Source organism: Artemia franciscana, unplaced genomic scaffold (assembly GCF_032884065.1).
Source record: "Artemia franciscana unplaced genomic scaffold, ASM3288406v1 PGA_scaffold_32, whole genome shotgun sequence".
Classification (NCBI taxonomy): domain Eukaryota; kingdom Metazoa; phylum Arthropoda; class Branchiopoda; order Anostraca; family Artemiidae; genus Artemia; species Artemia franciscana.
In genome coordinates, this window is record NW_027062665.1 from 563,620 (window position 1) to 582,019 (window position 18,400).

Below are 18,400 nucleotides of genomic sequence, written 5' to 3' on the forward strand. Positions count from 1 at the left end.
TAAAAATAGATTTTATTTTTTTATATAAGTAGGGGTGGGTTAACATGTCCTGTTAGCAGATCATTTGCAAAATTGTAATAGAACAAACTTTATTTGTTTAAACATCATTACGATACTTAAAAATCATTAGCATACTTAAAGGCAAAAAATTAGCATAATACATGACATAAATAATTTGTATAGTTACATGAGCGCATATTCAGGTCATGACAATTATATGAATTTTTTTTATTTGGGTAGAATGAACCTAGTCAAATGAAACAGGCTTGAGTAAGGTAAATTGGAAGCATTTCATAATGCAATCCAAATTTTAGTGAAACAAAAAGCGAAAAATGTGATAAGTATCTTTCCTAATGACACGCATATGGGTAAAATAAACCAGCGAATTTATATTCCCCAATGAAAAAATTGCTCTGGCATTTTTTAAAGGAACTTGATCATCCACAACCCACTTCCAAGGGTCTCCAATACTGCTCCTCCAGATTTCTGTCCCCTCCCTTTTTTTGACTTAGAATTTAGAACGATATTTAAGTTCTCGTATCAATAGTTATAAGATTGAGAATATTTGCTTTCAGAGTCAAATTATTTACGCAAATTTTAATTTTTCAAGGGGGCGGGGGTTGTCGGGCTGGAGGGGGATTGAAGTCTTTTGAGAAGTGGGGAGGTAGGAGAAATACAACTTATAATTTTTGGTGACACTTAGAATTTTAGGGGACTTGTAACTTAAATATTGTGACTTAAAATTTTGGGGGGTCTTAGAGTTTTTGGGACTTCTCTTTGAATGACATGTAATCATTGGTGAACTGTTTTTTTTTATGTGGCTGCCCCCATGGTGCTCTATGGCTGGTCATCGATACTACCTAGTTTATTGTATGTTTTGATCGATAGTTTTAGTATATTAAAAGCATAAACGCTTACATCATACATTAAAAAGTGAAGATGAAATATTTTAAAAAACTGTGTGGTCATGATTCAGTTATCGAAGCATTAAATACTGACAAAGAATAATATTTGATGCATGAGTGTGTTGTTGCGACAGTGAGTGATTAGATTCCTTTTAACTGTTGAATAAAATAATCATTAATGATGGTGGATGTGCGAGACTGACATTTTCTGAGATAATAGTACTCAAAGAGAATACGAAAATAAATTATTAGTTGATGAAGAAGGTCAATTTCTGCCTTATGTTCCGGTAACAGGTTACCTATTAATGATCCTATAACCACCGTTCTGATATTAGCCTCGAAATGGAAAGAAAGAGAAAAAAACTTACTACTGCCCCTATTTCATAAGGTATATCTTGTCTATGTGACGAAACGGCGAAGTATGTATAAATAATGTGCTAATAGACAGTAAAATCAAAAGTAAAATAAAAAGGACATCGGCAGACAATATAACAATGGGATATAAAGATGAAATAATGAAAAATAAAGCACCTACAAATGTTACTAGCATGCTCAAAACTTTAACAACAAATACTGTCAATGAACCCAATAATACCAATGATGAAATGGATGATGCAAATGTCTTAGTTGTTGTAAGCAAAAGTACTATTAACAAATTCCAAATGTCTTAGGTGCCGACAGAAAATCAAAATTTCACAAAAGCACTTTGACTACAATAAACTGAGGAACTGGATATATTCCAATTGTTTTAGTTGCCGACTCAGTACCATAAAATTAACATAAGCACTTTTGACTACAACAAACTCTGCACAATAAAAACAAACACTGATGTTAAACATAGTACAATTCATGCCTCGGTGCACTGCAAGGGCTGAAGCCATACAAGCAGAAGTTATTTCGTTTCAATATATTGTGTAGTGAAAACCTTGGTAATGGGTTAATAGACAGTAAAATCACAAGTATAATAAAATTAGTGTGCTAATAGACAGTAAAATCACAAGTAAAAAAAAAGGACATCGACAGACAATATAACAATGGGCTATAAAGATGAAATGATGAAAAATAAAGCACCTACAAACGTTACTAGTATACTCAAAACTTTAACTACAAATACTGTCAATGAACCCAATAATAAGCATCAAAAATATAATAAAAGTACTTTTGACTGCGATAAACTGAAGAAATTGATAATTTCCAAATGTTTTAAGTTACCGATGGCGTATGAAAAATTTAATGGTAGCACTTTTAAGTTAAACAAACTCAGCTACTTGGTAAATTTGTTTAGGTTAGGTTATAGTGGCCGGCCACACAACTCCTTTAACTAAGGTTACAAGCGTATTCATTTTGATTAGATCGGAGTGTGGTAGGGATATACTAAGGAGCATATTGGTAGAATCAGCCTGTCAATAACCTGTCAAGTTATTGACTGGCTGGTTATAAGTATCATTACTTTTATATTTTTTTCTATTTTGCCATTTGTATTAAATCATAAATTCTAATTTTTTATTAGGCCATTCCATAGCTTTGGTCAAGCGAAGAAAGCAAAGTAATAACTATCTGAGATATATTCTCCTTCACGACATTGCAAGACAACTGGTTCAGGAAAAGGAAGTTAAAATTACTGATAATTTGATTATAAAATCCATTATGTCGATGAAGATGGATTAGAATTAATGAAGGAATTCAGAAGTGAGTTTTTACTTTAAATGTGCAATTCCTTTAACTAAGATTACAAACATTTTCATTTTGATTAGAGCGGAGTGAAGTAGGGATAAACTCAAGAGCATATTGGTAGAATAGCCTCACTTTAGTTCAGGCCAAATTTGAACTAATAGTTGGTGTCAGAAAGAGTCACTTGACAATTGAATAACTTCGAAAGTTAATATTTTCGTTTAACTAACTTTTGATATTCTAAGGTTTACCGTTGTCATCTATACTCATGCTTTTACTCAATCAACCTCTAGGATTCACCTTGTCCCTCTTCGTTCAAACATTCTTAGTTTTTACATTACTTGAGAATGTCTTCCAAATGGATTTCTTTAATTCTTTTTTGCATTTTTAAGCGGGGATCCTAGTGATGTTCATTCATGTTTCCTTACTAAGAGATAATGCGAAGTTTTCTATTGAATTAACCTCTCTCCTGTAGGCCCTTCCTGCAATAATAATATAGTTATCAATTTAACTAGGTCCGAGGTATCTGTAGGTCCTTAAGGACTACCTAGTGATCAGTTTAAATGTTAGTGGTCTTACTCTCATAGCCTATTCATTCGTGGTAGTATATCTATTTCTGGTCCTCTTACTGGTTATTATTTTTTTTAACAGAAATAAGAAGCTCTTCCAAGCATCAATTTAGTAAAGAGCCGACTTTTAAGAATTGCAACGCTATTTTCACGCAAGACACAATCTACCATCAAAATTATCAACTCTGCTATTGTAGATCTACCTCTACCAGCAAATATTTCTATTTGATGAAACTTTGGATCCCTCCTAGGTCTTTGTCTAGTGATTCAGATCGTCACTGTTTTTTTTAGTGATTTATTACATGGCAACAGTTGGTTTAGCATTTTCGAGAGTTGCTTATATTTGTCGACACATTACTTATGGCTGGCTTCTTCAAACTGTCCATGCCGATGGGGCGTCTTTTTATTTATTTGTATTTACTTTCACATTCGTCGAGGGAGATATTATGAAATTTGTTGTAAACTTCTTTTATATTTTTCAGTTGACCAGAATTGGAAATATAACAAGTTCATGAGATCGATTAAAAAGACTGAAGAAACTGATTACCAGCAGTGGCCACCATACCCAAACCTTGTTTATCCCGAGAGCATTTATTGAAAATGTTTGCCAGAGGTAAGAAGATAATGGGAGTTGAAAGTTATTAAAAAAATAATAATATCTATTCTGTCTCTAACAAAAAACGAATATGAGAAAACAAAAAATAAAATGGTATGATAAATAAAAGCCCCAAAGCAGTTTATCAATTTTGAAGCTATTGAACAAACACCAACTTTTCAATTTCTACCCGAATCGCTGTCGACCCATATTTTAGCCCATATAAAAGTAATTTAGTATACACTTCAAAATGATTTGTAAAATCAGCAAATTGACTTTAAAAAATCAGGAAATCTTACATTTTATAATAGTATTGTTTCCGCTGCGAAAAGTGCTAGCATTTTTTCACCCTAAACCCTTTACACCCCAAGAAGATTTATCTGACTATTTACAATCTCTACTAGTGAATTTCGATATTTTCAGACTTAATACACTTTAATAGATCAGCTCTATATATTTAGACATTTATTTAGCAGTGACCCACAAAAATGATTAGACGTTTAACCTCCAGCATCACGTTAATTTACGATTTGCCAGGTGTGTTTTCAGGATGAATAATAATAATTTAGCATTTCCTTATGGTTTGCCATACTAATCATACGAGGCATGTGTCTACTGTATATAGATGGAAAACTTTAATAAAGTTATTGAAAGGCTGGTTATATATATCATTACTCTAATATTTTTTTTCTATTTTGCCATTTGTATTAAATCATAAATTATAATTGTTTATTAGGCCATTCCGTAGCTTTGGTCAAGCGAAGAAAGCAAAGTAATAACTATCTGGGATATATTCTCCTTCACGACATTGCCAGACAACTGGTTCAGGAAGAGGAAGTTAAAATTACTGATAATTTGATAATAAAAGATGCTATAATCCATTACCTCGATGAAGATGGACTAGAATTAATGAAAAAAATTCAGAAGTGAGTTTTTACTTTAAATGTGCAATTCCTTTAACTAAGGTTAAAAACATATTCATTTTGATTAGAGCGGAGTGAAGTAGGGATATACTGAGGAGCATATTGGTAGAATAGCCTCACTTTAGTTCAGGCCAAATTTGAACTAATAGTTGGTGTCAGAGTCACTTGACAATTTTGTCTATAAGTGTGGCTAACAATGTGAAATTTTGATTCACTATTTTTTTTCTTCGTTTGCGATGACATAGAAACCAAAACAATTAAGTAATCTCTGGATTTCTTTAACGTTTATAATCTACAGTCAAAGTTATTCACGCTAAGGTATTCAAGTTCTTCAGAAAAAAATCAATGAAATTCTTTATCCCTTGTGGTGAAAGTCTTTCTGAAATAGTTATGTCTAAGCAATAACTAAATAAGGACAAAAGACCCCAAAATCGTCGAAAAAGGTCTTGCAGTTTCAAAATAGACCAGGCTGTCTTAAACTATGGGTCATGACCTCAAATTGGGTCGCAAAAGATTTTAAGTTAAATATTTAATTACACGATTTTATAACATCTAGGTGTGTGTTTTTCTCAGCTGCGCTTATAAAGATTCATGGAAGAAGAATTATTATTTTGTCGTTAGAACAGATCAACTCTTTACTCTTGATGATTTAGATCAATGTGAGCTCACCGATAAATTTAAACGTGAGTTGTTCCTTTAAATATGCAATACCTTTAATTAAGGTTATAACATATTGTCAAAAGTGCCATATTAGCTCTTAGCTCTTGTTTTTTTTTTTGACAAAAACTTCCAGAGCTAAAGTAGTTCAGTATTCCTTATTATATATTGTGTTACTTTTTGTTTTGCCAACTGCTTTTTGTTGAAAAATTATTGTAGTTTTTTTCTATTTCGCCATTTGCATTAATACATAAATTATAATTTTAAATAAGGTCATTCTGAAGTCATTATCATTGCTGGCACAAAGGAGAGAAACGTGAAAGGCACCCCTAGATATCTGGGATACATTTTATTGAAAGATAGCCCATGAGATAGAAAACCGCCTTACAGACAAAAGGGCTCATGGCAACGTCTGTACAAACCAACTAAGAAGTGATCAGATCTAAATTCATATTAACGAGATTGTGATTAACGAGATTAGATTAACGAGAACTGATGGATAAATTTAAACGTGAGTTTTTCCTTTAAATATGCAATACCTTTAGTTAAGGTTACAAAAACATTCATTTAGATTAGAGTGGAGTGAAGTAGGGAGGGGGATATACTGAGGAGAATATTGGTAGTCTAGCCTAACTTTAGTTCAGGCTTTTAATACATAAATTATATATTTTTTTTTATTAGGTCATCCCAAAGTCAAAATTGAAGACCCAAAGAAGAAAATCAGAACCCCCCCACTAAACATCCGGGATATATCTTATTGAAAGATGTATCCCTTGAGATGGAAAGAGGCCTCAAACAGAGTAAATTTTACGTCCATAAAAATATACCGCAGGTTATAATAGATCAGCCCTTTATTCATGATGATTTAGATCAATGGGAACTCATCGATAAATTTAAACGTGAGTTTTTCCTTTAAATATGCAATTTCTTTAATAAAGGTTACAAGCATATTCATTTGGATTAGAGTGGAGTGAAGTAGGGAGGGGATATACTGAGGAACATATTGGTAGTTTAGCCTCACTTTAGTTCAGGCTATAGTTGAACTAGTAGACGGTGCTGAAAAAGTCACTTGACAATTTTCTCTTAATGTTGCTAACAATGTGAAATTTTTACTCACTATTTCTTTTGTTTTTCTTCGTTTTCGATTACATAGCACCTAAAACAATTAAGTAATTTCTGGATTTCCTAAATGTTTAATATTTACAATCAAAATTATTCACGCTAAAGTATTCAAATTTAAAAAACCTCGTTGAAATTCTTTATCCCTTGTGGTGAAAGTCTTTCTGAAATAAATATGCATAAGAAATAACTAAATAAGGACAAAATACCCTAAAATCGTCAAAAAAGATCTTGTTTAGGAGTGAAGACTTAACCAAATTAGACAAAAAATGGTGAAAGAAGGAGAATTTTGAAGATATTCCATTGCATAGCTCAATTAGGATTCTGTTGTGTTTATTTTGTATTCGTCGGGACAAGTACTAAACAGGTATGATCGATGTGAAAATTATAAATGCATTTGTACCAAGTCCAAATATGTCGCAAATCCTCCAAGAATTGGAATCTGCCAAACGCATGGATTATAGAGGGATTAGTGGTTATCTATCTTTACCACCAAAACTAAAAAGAGTTCTATCTAAAGCAGAAGATATTTATCACATAGATATTGGGAATATTGGGAAACGCTACATTGGCACCATCGAATGACGGATTTCCTAATCTCGATCGAATTTCTGGATTTCCTAAATATTTAATATTTACAATCAAAATTATTCACGTTAAAGTATTCAAATTTAAAAAATGCCTCGTTGAAATTCTTTATCCCTTGTGTTGAAAGTCTTTCTGAATTAACTATGCATAAGAAATAACTAAATAAGGACAAAAGACCCTAAAATCGTCGATAAAGGTCTTGTTTAGGACTGAAGACTTTACCAAATTAGACAAGAAATTGATGAAAGAAGGAGAATTTTGAACATATTCCATTGCATAGCTCAATTAGGATCCTGTTGTGTTTATTTTGCATTCGTCGGGACAAGTACTAAACAGGTATGATCAATGTGAAAATTTTAAATACATTTATACAGAGTCCAAATCTGTCGCAAATCCTCCAAGAATTGAAATCTGCCAAACGCATGGATTATAGAGGGATGAGTGGAGATCTGTCTTTACCACCAGAACTAAAGAGAGTTCCATCTAAAGCAGAAGATATTTATCACATAGATATTGGGAATATTGGGAAAACGCTCCATTGGCACCATCGAATGACGTCTCCAACTATCCATTTTACTAATGAATCTGGCGAGTATTACTTGGATATAACTGCTTTTCAAATGGCATTGCTATTTGCTTGGAATGAAACGAAAGACAAAATATCATTTGAAACTCTGCTATCTATAACAGGATTGACTGATGCTGACTTGCGGAACACTTTATGGTCAATCGTGGGGCTTCCAAAACGAAAGCAGCAAGTGCTATTATATTCTCCGACGTGCCAAAGTCAGGAAGACTTCACCTCTTCTAGCAATTTTTGGATCAATAAGAATTTTGCTCTTATCAGAAATGGGAAGGCTCAGAAGCTTGGCAAAGTGAATTTAATTGGACGATCACGGTTAGTGACAGAAGAAGAGAAAGATCAACTAGATAAGGCAATTATGAAGCAGAGAGCTACTATAGTACAGGTATTTGATCAAGAGTTGGATACTCTGGAAGTTGAAACTGTTGAAAAAGAAACAATTCACCCCCAAAAGAGTTACAAGATGAATTAGTTCTGTGCTGATATTGTTGTATTTGCTGTTTATAAAGTGAACATTTCCCGACCTTATACTTTTCACTGATAGCAAAGATATACAATACAATACAAAAAAAAAACGCAAAAAAGTATTGTAACAAGCATAACTAAATGAATATAAACTATTACTGATTAAATGTTAAAAACCATTCCTTTCCAAAAATCTAATTAATAAATCTTTATCGAGTTTATCGAGTTTATCGATAAATCTTTATCGACGCATGTCATTAAACCACAGAAAAATACCTGGCTGGAAAAATGTGGTTTTTTGGGAAAGTATAAAAAGTAAAGTTTTCTAGCTTTGGTGGTTTTGTTGTTCTTAAGTCATTTGTCGTCTAAAAAGGATATAGCATGAGTAAGTGTGATTTAGGTTTTAGGTTTTGTTGAGCGTCTTTATAAATTTTAATGGTTGTATCGTGCTTGTCCTGCATTTTCAGTTAATACAGTAGTTGAGAGATAACCTTGGATTTCCTTAGTTTGAACTCGGACAGGACCAACACATACTTGTCTAGGCATTTGGGATCGACTGTGGTGTTGCAGCTATCTACACCTGCGGCTGCTAGCAAAGGGTGTTTCGAACCCGGAGGGCTCGCCTTAACAAGCGTTAAGGCCCCCCGAAAAAGATTCACGCCAGGCAGTTGACCGTTGAGCTAGTACAGTCTTCAGGCGCAGCGAACCGAGCGACCTAAGAACATTACAGTGCTGGCAGCGGTACTGAGTTAAAAAAAGGACATCCAAGGGCTAGGTCTCTTGACTCATGTCTTTGACAAAAGAGTACGAAAAGAAAATATCCTCTCTCACTACGGTATTAGGGATAGCGAAAAGTATTCCTGAATATGCGGGAACAAGCGACGTAGATGAGTTCATTGAAAGACTCCAAATCTTCAATGAACTTGCACAGCCGTATGACTTTTTTTGAGTTCTGAGTTCTTTATTTAACATTAAAATCCATAAACAAAAAATTACTTCAAGACAATCTCCCCCATAAGGCTCCTCGGCCGGGAAAGAACAGGGGAGAAAAAAATACCAACAACAAAAAAATATAAACAAAAACCAAAAAATCAAATTGAGTCGCCCACCTTAATAATCTCCAAAAAATGACAAGCTAGGCAGGGGGTAGCACATGATTTCACCAACTCAATTAAATATCCAACTCAATCCAGAGACATCAACTCCAAGGGAAACCGGAATAAAAAATAAAGAGACAAAAAAAAAAAAAAAAAAAAAAAAAAAAAAAAAAAAAAAAAAAAAAAACAAACAAAATTATTTACTAGCTAGAAAATCTCTAACATAATTTTTGAACATACCAAAGGAGTGGCAGTGTCGTACGAACTCTGGGAGCGTGTTCCAGATCCTGTTGCAAGCTGTCAGAGGGTTGAAGTCAGACCTCGCTGACGGTGTGTGAAGAACCAGTAAATTGTTGGAAGTGCGGAGATGATAAGTCGATTGATTAAAAACAAAAGATATATTATTACATAGGACAGCAGGAAGATGGCCGTGCAACTGTAAAAAAACGAAAGAAGAACAAGAAAGAAAATAGAGAGATTGCAAATCAAGCAAGGGTTTAAGTGAAAAACGGTTAGTTTCCTGAATAAGAGTCCTTGCTTTATCATAAAGTTTTGAAAGTAGCTTCAGAGACGAGGGAAAAGTTGATATCCAAATAACAGAACAATATGAAACATAAGACTGAACTAGGCTGCAGAACAAGAGTCTAAGAATCGACCCTGGAAATATATATATTTGAGCTTTCTAAGGATTCCGAGACTCCTGGAGACTTTCATTTTAATCAGGTCAATATGATGCTTGAACGAAAGATTTTCGTCAAGCAAGATACCTAGGAATCGAACATAACGATCCTTAGGTCTACTTAGAGAACCTCTTGATAAATTTATTTCATTTAAATCAGGGCAAGCCTTTGAGACTCTGGAGAAAATGAGAAAACATGACTTTTCGAATTTAAGGCAAGATAATTTACATCAAACCACTGGATAACTCTTTCAAAAAGGGCTATCATCCTTGAACGAAGATCAGACTCAGTTCTACCAGTTGTGCCAAGAGTACTGTCATCAGCAAAAGCAATAAGTGTATCCGGTAAGGACAAACTCTTGTCACAGCTTGTGACGGATACTGGTTGACAAAGACGACAGCAAATGGTAGGTTTTAAATTTTTAACCGCATTAATAAGGTCATTGACGTAGATTAAAAAGAGTATCGGCCCAATGACAGATCCTTGTGGAAAACCAGACTCTATTCCAGAAGGATTAGAAAAGTCCGGATGAACCGAGATGACTCGATCAGATAAATATGATAGAAACCATGAATAAGCATTCCCTCTTATACCAATATGGGACATTTTCAGAAGAAGAATCTTGTGTGTTAATGAGTCAAGCGCTTTTCGAACATCAAGAAAAAGAGCAGCAGGTATCAAACCAGAGTCAAGAGCTGAATTTAAATAATTCAAGAGGGTTGCACATGCATGCTCAGTTGAATGTTTCGCCCAAAAACCAAACTGAAAATCATGAAAAAAGTGTTTAGAATTAAGAAAATCAAGAAGTCGAGATAGCATAGCTTTTTCAAAAATTTTACTAAACACTGATAAAAGAGATATAGGACGATAATTTGCAGGATCATTCCTTGATCCACCTTTAAAAAGGATGATAACACGAGCACGCTTTAGAGCACTTGGGAAGACACCCTTTTCAAAAGAAAGATTGACAAGTCTCGTGAGGGCACACACAATGACAGGAATAATGAACTTGACAACCTTAGTCGGAATACGGTCTGGGCCAGAAGATGAAGAACCCCTTAAACAATTGACAATTCTGGCTATTTCAGCTTCAGAGACAGGTTCCAATGCCATTGATTTAGGGCAAGGTGGTCCTAGATAAGACCTAAAATCAGGTAGAGAAGAACAAGGACTTACAGAAGAGGCTGTAGTTTTGCCAATATTAGCAAAATAGGAAGTAAACGCATCTTGAACTTTTAGCTCACCCTCTACATTTTTCCCGTCAATCATAACACTTGAAGGGACAGAAGGAGGCAGAAAAGATGGCCTGAGAACAGAATTGATTACTTGCCATGTCTTCCTAATGTCTTTACCGCACGCAGAGAACTTTCTATGATAAAATAACGATTTGGCCCTTCGGCAAAGCGAATTGTAAACTCTTCTATAAGCTTTGAAAAATTGAAGCCGAGAATAACGCGAAAATGGCTTAGAGCATCTGTAAGCCTTCCAAAGATAATGTTTCTTCCTCCAACTTTTAAGGAGTCCAGGGGTCATCCAAGGATTCAAGGGGTTGTTCTTTTTGATGCTGGATTCGACTGGGGTGCATTACATGTATCAAAGATAACTTCTTTCAAAGAATCATAAAACGAATTAAACAAAGAATCTATGTCAGACCCATTTTCAGAAATACTCCAGGAACGACCTGCCAACCGTGACCTAAGAATATGCAAGTCCTGATCATTAAATTTTAAAGAGAAAAAACCAGCTTCTTGGCTCCTCCTTGGCAACGAATTGGAAAAATCATATATGGAAAAAACAGGAAAATGGTCTGAGATATCACTCATCAATATAGAATTTCGTACCAACGTCAAAGATGAAAAATATTATCAAGCAAAGAAGCGGTAGTGTTAGTTATGCGAGTTGGAATGCATGCAGAAGGCAGTGTTCCACAAGCGAGCATTGTCAAAAGAAAATCCAAGGACGAGGATGACCTTCGGTCAAAAAATTAAGGTTGAAGTCGCCCATAATTACAAGTTCACATGAATGAAGTTGGATTATTTCCAAGACCTCATCAAGAATCTGAAGGAAAGAGGTAACAGACCCACTAGGAGACCGGTATATATTACCAACAATCAAAGCTTTTGCTTGGGTTTTAATCTCAATAAATATGGATTCAAAAATTCCTTCTTCATTTCTTGACAGGTCATGTCTAACAGAGTACGGAAGACATTCCGAAACATAAACAGCAAGGCCACATTTAGCCATCCTACTTCGATTCAAATATTCCATCTTGTACTCAGGGAGATGCAATAGAGATTCGTTTTTTGAATCAAGGAAAGTCTCACAAAGACCAATGAAGTCAGGGTGGCCACTACGCACTATTTTTTTCAACTCATCAAACGAAGAGCAAAGACCCTGAACATTAAGCTGAAGTATAGAGAATAGACCATCTCGTTTGGATACTCGATCTAAATCAGATACGTATTTACTACTAACTGAAAAATGGGGATTTGATGGTGATTTGTTAAACTGACCTACTGAATTATTTATCAAACTAAGAACATCAATTGGGTTATTTTGAAGATGAAATAGTCGCTCACCCAAGGAGGAGATGTCATCCAAACTAGAGTCAGACAAATTAAAAAAAAAACATACAAACTATGATCCATCATGCGCCACCCACCACCCAGCTTGGCATCTTCATAACAATGACATGTGGACAGCAACTAGGAAAACAGAACGATGAACTAATTTTTTGTGAAAAAAGAAACTGAAACAGAAAAAATAAAGGCTAAAAACAGAAAACTTGAATAAGAAAAAAACTTGTATACAAAATGAAAAACAACAAAAACATAACTAAATCTCCCAATCCAGGAGAAAAATTTATATATCATAACTTACGAAAAAAAAAAATCATCAAACATCATACATATTACAAACATCAAACAAATCACTAAAAAAAAATGAACAAATCACACATATTACTCATCTCCTCCGACTATCACAGCGGGGGAGGGAACCACAGAGGTCGCATTACTAGATAGTTTAAAGGGATCAAAACATGAGTCCTCTATTCGCAACCAAGTCTTACTCTTTGAAGACTTTTTCGCTTCAATCTATACACTAATCCCTTTCGTTATTACTTGGGTTTCAGCAACTCTAGTTGAAGTGTCAGATGATAGCTCCGTGAGCATTAGGGAGTGTGCAGACAAAATTTTTAGAGCAGTATGTTTACAGCTAGGAAAAACTGGGGCAGATGAAACAATCCAAAAAGTACAATTACACAAATTTACGCAGGGATTGCCAACAAAATTAATTAGACTTTTGCTTTCTCGAAAACCAGATTCACTGGAAGAAGCCACGAGGCTCATAGAGAGAGAAATACTAATAGATGAAACAATGAAAAAATTTGAACAAATGTCGATCAACATAACAGAAGGAGAGAATAATAGGAATCGGGGTAGAAAGCGAGTAAGATTTTTGAAGGAAACTCAGAAGGACGGGTCTAGAAGCTTTTTTCGACCCAGATTTGAGGAGACAACTGGATATGGAAGCGCTTTCATAAGAAAGACAAAAGAGGGGACCAAAGAAAGAATCTGAAAAGACAGGGGATCACCTGCTATTACTGCGGAAAGCCTAATCATTATGCTTCTGAATGTCGTACCAGAATTCGTAATGGAGACAGCGGTTACAGAGAATATGGATCCCAAAGGCAGGTAAATCAGACAAATTGTGGACCCAGAGGAGAACAATCCAATGGGTCTCCTCGAGGAAGGGTCAAAGGACGATTTTTCGGACCATTTAGTGCCAACAGGGACATCCCAGGACCAAGCAACACATACACACCTGGAAGAGATGGAGGAAATTTTGTTAGAGAATTCATCCCCAGAAACCAAAGAATGGTTCAGGCAAATGCAACAGAGGAGTCATGGGACGATCCAATCCTACAACAAGCTCATTTTGGCCAAACTATATATCAGGAAACGATCATAGGGTAAATTTAAACGAAATGCCCAGCCTTTGAGGGTCGTAAAGGCTGCGAGTCACACTAGACCCTTATACAGTCTTCAATATGGTGATTTTAATAATTCTACGAATTTACCCATAGTTCGATGTTTTAGTATAAAGTGTTTTAAAAATGTACCTTGTCTTATTGCTACGGGGGCTTCAACTTCAATGATCAGAGAGGAAATAATTAGGAGACTACCGTCAAATATACAAAATAAAATTCAAAAATGCACGAACAGCCTAAAATCAATCACAGGTCATCAGTTGAGCATTTTGGGGGAATGCCATTTTAAACTTCATACACATAAAGAAGGGATCATTGTGCGGATGATTATTTGCAGGAAACTGCCATTTCCATGCATACTAGGGGTAGATGCACTTCGAAAATATGGTATAATTTGGAATCCGACCAGTAATGAAATCAAAATCACTAGCCCCACAATAAAAAGGGATTTTAATTGCACAACTTTGCAAGATACCGATCCTTGCCAAACATATGAATTACAGCTTAATAATAAGGTAACAATAGAGGCAGGGACTTGCATTCAGGTTTTAGCAGCAACAAATACTGAACCCAATCAGCGAATAACTGCTTTAATAGAAGGCTATACGCTAGACAAATATCCTTCTATTTTTGTTGAAAGTCAGCTTTTGACCATAGAAAGGGGGACAGCGTACTTGAAAGTGTCAAATTTGAGCAATCAAAAGGTCAAGATTCCAAAAATTAAGCTAGGAGTAGCAGAACAGATTTCTCATGAAAATATCAGGTCACTTGAAAATTCCAAGTTATGGGCAAATAGCGTACAGGATACATCTTTCAATACACCACGATCAAAGTAGGAGGAATATGGCATGACAAAAACTGAATTCTTGGCACAGTTTGACCTTAAACATTTGTCGCAGAGCACCATACAGCAAGTTGGTGAGATTTTGTGGGAATACAGAAATAATCATACTTAGATAATCAGACACAAGTCTGATTATGGCTTAACACATTTAATTACACACAAAATACCCACAGAAGGCCCCCCGATTAGAAAGCAACCATACAAAACACCGTATCATTTACGATTGTGGCTAGATAAACAAATTAAAGACATGGAAACACAAGGGGTCATGAAAGAAGCTGTTAGCGAATGGTGTTTTCCATTGGTTTTTGTGCGAAAGAAAGATAAACACATGGCGATGTTGTGTGGATTTTAGAGCCTTGAACGCTTTTACAGTGAAAGATGTAATGAAACTTCCCCGCATAGATTCCATTTTGGACTCACTAGGAGGATCTAATTTCTACACTAGTTTCGATCTGATACCTGGTTAATGGCAAATAGCACTAGATCCCGAAACCAAGCATAAGGCTACTGTCATACTGGACGATGGTAGGACATTCACATTTCAGCGGATGCTTTTCCGTTTATCTTTCAGTCCGAATTGCTTCAGCAGACTCACGAATTTGGTTCTGAAAGAGAACGATCAGGAAAAGGTTTCTCACACTAACACCAAAAAGAAAACAGACACACTGATCTATTTGGATGATGTCATTTTGTTCACTGAAACATATGAAAGTCATTTGGATCGACTGAAACGAATTTTGGGAAAATTCTAGAGAGCAGGTTTGAAATTGAAACCCCAAAAACTACAAATATTGGTGCAGAAGCTGGTCTTCTTAGGTCATCAAATAAATCAAGGGACTATCTCTCCAAACCCAGATAAACTAGAAATTATCAAGCAACTAAAGCCTCTAATTAATCAGATAACCTGTAGATCAGTGTGTGGATTATTAAGCTATTTCTGGCGCTACGTTCAAAATTATGCTACAATAACTAAACCTCTTACCGACCTCCTTAAGAAATCTGGAAATTTCGAATGTCCTCCAGCAGCAGTAGAAGCCCTTTCAAGGCTGAAACAGGAACTGTTAAAAGCTCCTATCTTAGAGCTTCCCAACCTTTCTCATGATTTTTGCTTACAAACGGAAGCATCATCAGTAGGTATAGGAGCCGTGCTCTTCAATATTAATCCCAATGGAAAGGATTGTTCAATATGCGAGTTGTGCTTCAACTGAGGCTGAAAGAAAGTATTCCAAAGTTGAACGAGAATGTTTAGCTGTCGTCGTGTATATGGAACATTTTAGACAATTTCTCTTGGCGAAGAAATTTACCTTGAGGGTAGAATCGCTAATTTGGTTGCAAACCATGCAAAACAGCTCCGCAAGGTTAGCACGATGGGTGCTTAGTCTTCAAACTTTTGACTATAATCCACTCTACATCAAAGGGCGTAGTAATATATTGCCAGATTTTTTGTCTCGAAATCCAAAGGAAATATCAGAACAATCTCTGACTGTAGCCGAAATACAAATGGAGAGCGCCAGCTTTTCGATAAGAAACATAGCATTTCATCAGGAAAAAGACGATTTTTGCTCATCAATGAAAAATTTATAGCGGAGGGTAAGGAATCACCCGAACACTACAAGCATCATCTGAAGGACCTAGATCATTACGAACTAGACGAAGACAAAAATGTCTTAGGAAGATACTACAGGCCATTACAGACGTATAGGCAAAATGACACCCGATTAATACCAGATGTACCAAAGAGTATGGAGGGAGAAGTTATTTATTTCTCACATGTCGTAAATGGGTGCCATATGGGAGAAGCAAAAGCCATGGGTAGAATCAAGGGAAATTTGCATTTTCCAAATATGTATAAAAAGGTCAAAGAATTTATTCAGAGCTGCGAAGATTGCGCAAAACACAAATCACCACAAACAATGGCACGAGCAGAATTGGTGACTTATGGAGTACCAGCAGGAGTTGGAGAATTTATATCAATTGACATCTGGGGCTCAGGTGATGGACTTCCAGTATCAGCTCAAGGAAACAGGTGTGTTCTCACCATCATGAACCATTTCAACTCGGTTTTATATGCCTACCCTGTGCCCGATGAAAAAGCAAGCACTATTGCAAAAACTCTAGTCACTCGCTTATTTTTGGAACATGGTATTTTTCCCAAAACCATTCTAACAGATAATGGGCCTTGCTTTCGGGCCAAACTGCTAGACGAAGTCACCAGCTACCTTAAGATAAAGAGGTGGTATACATCAGCTTACATAGGCCTGTGTAATGGGGAAGTAGAACGTAAACACCGTGAGCTTGCATACATGTTGGGTATACATGCTAAGCAAGAACCAAATCATCGGGACGATCACCTACCGTTTGTAGTATTCGCAATAAATACCGCTTATTCTGCTACTTTAGGAGACACGCCGCTTTTCATACAGCCCTTGCGGGATCCCAAGATTTGTGTGCAGTCTATAGGTAATGAGCGTGTATACTATAATCTGGATCAGTATAAACAAGAAATGATTATGAGAATGAAAAAGGCAATGGAACAGGTAGCTAAAAACTTAGAAAAAGCTAAGGTAAAACAAAAAGATAAATATGATCGTAGAGTGAAAAATACACGGGAATATAAAATAGGAGATATAGTCTGGGTTCAAAAACCAAATTTGGAAGGAACAAAAAAGCTAAAAGAAAAATGGGATGGACCTTTTCGTGTGATAAAAATTCTTTCCAACAATTTAACATATATCTTGAGGCATTCAAAAAAACAAACAGAGAAAATAGTACACCATAACCGCATCAAACCTGGTTTCTATCCCGAGCCATGGAAAGTGAAACCTGTGCAGGAAAATTATTTAGATACTGATGAAATGGCAGCCCCGATTCTAACACATCAGCTATTTCAGTTCTTAGATCTTTTTAACAATTATAACAAATGGGAGGAATTAAAGGAGTATCTAGCACGCACTTAGATGGACTACCTCAAACAATACAACCCGAAAAAAGACTTGTCAGATTCACCCGAATCGAGTGACGTCGAATCTGGAGACGAGAAATCAAAGCAACATTTCTTTCTAACTAAACAGAGTTCACCGATTCCTCCGGCAGTCAATCTCTCCACCATTACAGAAGCTTTCAGCCCAATAGCTCACCCACCAAATAGTTTGCAAATGGGGGAACAGGCGAATACACCAAATATCAAACTTACCACAGGAAGAAAATTACTAACTTGTCCAGATTGTGGGCAAAGTCGCATGCAAGACTGCGAGGAGCATGCACATGAAGGATTTCCGGATAGTGGTGATTACACTTGTGGCCCCAGCACCAGTGGAGCCAAAGAACCAAAGACGGAGTTCAATAGATTTCTAAAACCTACACCAGGAGAGGATTTTAAAAAATTTTACTCTTTGGAATCCCCAACAGAACTGAAACAAAAACAAATAATGTAACGACCAGCTGGACTACGACAGAAAATGACCTCAGAAGACACTGGCGATTCCTCAACTGATACCGAAGCTCATGGAACAGAAGGGTTAACGCTCTGAGAAAACCTTTGGAGGAAAGTTCACCCAACTGGTTCTCCAAAAGGTCCGTCAAAATCTGCAGCTCAGGTAGCCAAACAGCTGAAATTAAAAGCAAACAACAAGACGAAAAGTTAATGCAAAAATTTGACGAAGAGACAAAAATTAGGTCTCACTCGGATTCTGATGTTACCAAAAAGTCCT

General features: G+C 35.8%; 1 protein-coding gene and 1 long non-coding RNA gene across 2 annotated transcripts in view; one reads left to right on the forward strand and one right to left on the reverse strand.

Annotated features, from left to right (window-relative positions):
• Positions 1-18,400, reverse strand: part of LOC136041641 (uncharacterized) — a 98,039-nt gene that overhangs the window by 67,369 nt on the left and 12,270 nt on the right. The window lies entirely within an intron of this gene.
• The window catches only part of LOC136041647 (uncharacterized), a 35,143-nt gene continuing 24,893 nt past the window's right edge, over positions 8,151-18,400 (forward strand). Inside the window, exon 1 of the long non-coding RNA XR_010621084.1 lies at positions 8,151-8,460. This is a non-coding gene — a long non-coding RNA (uncharacterized LOC136041647). The remainder of the gene's footprint in view (positions 8,461-18,400) is intronic.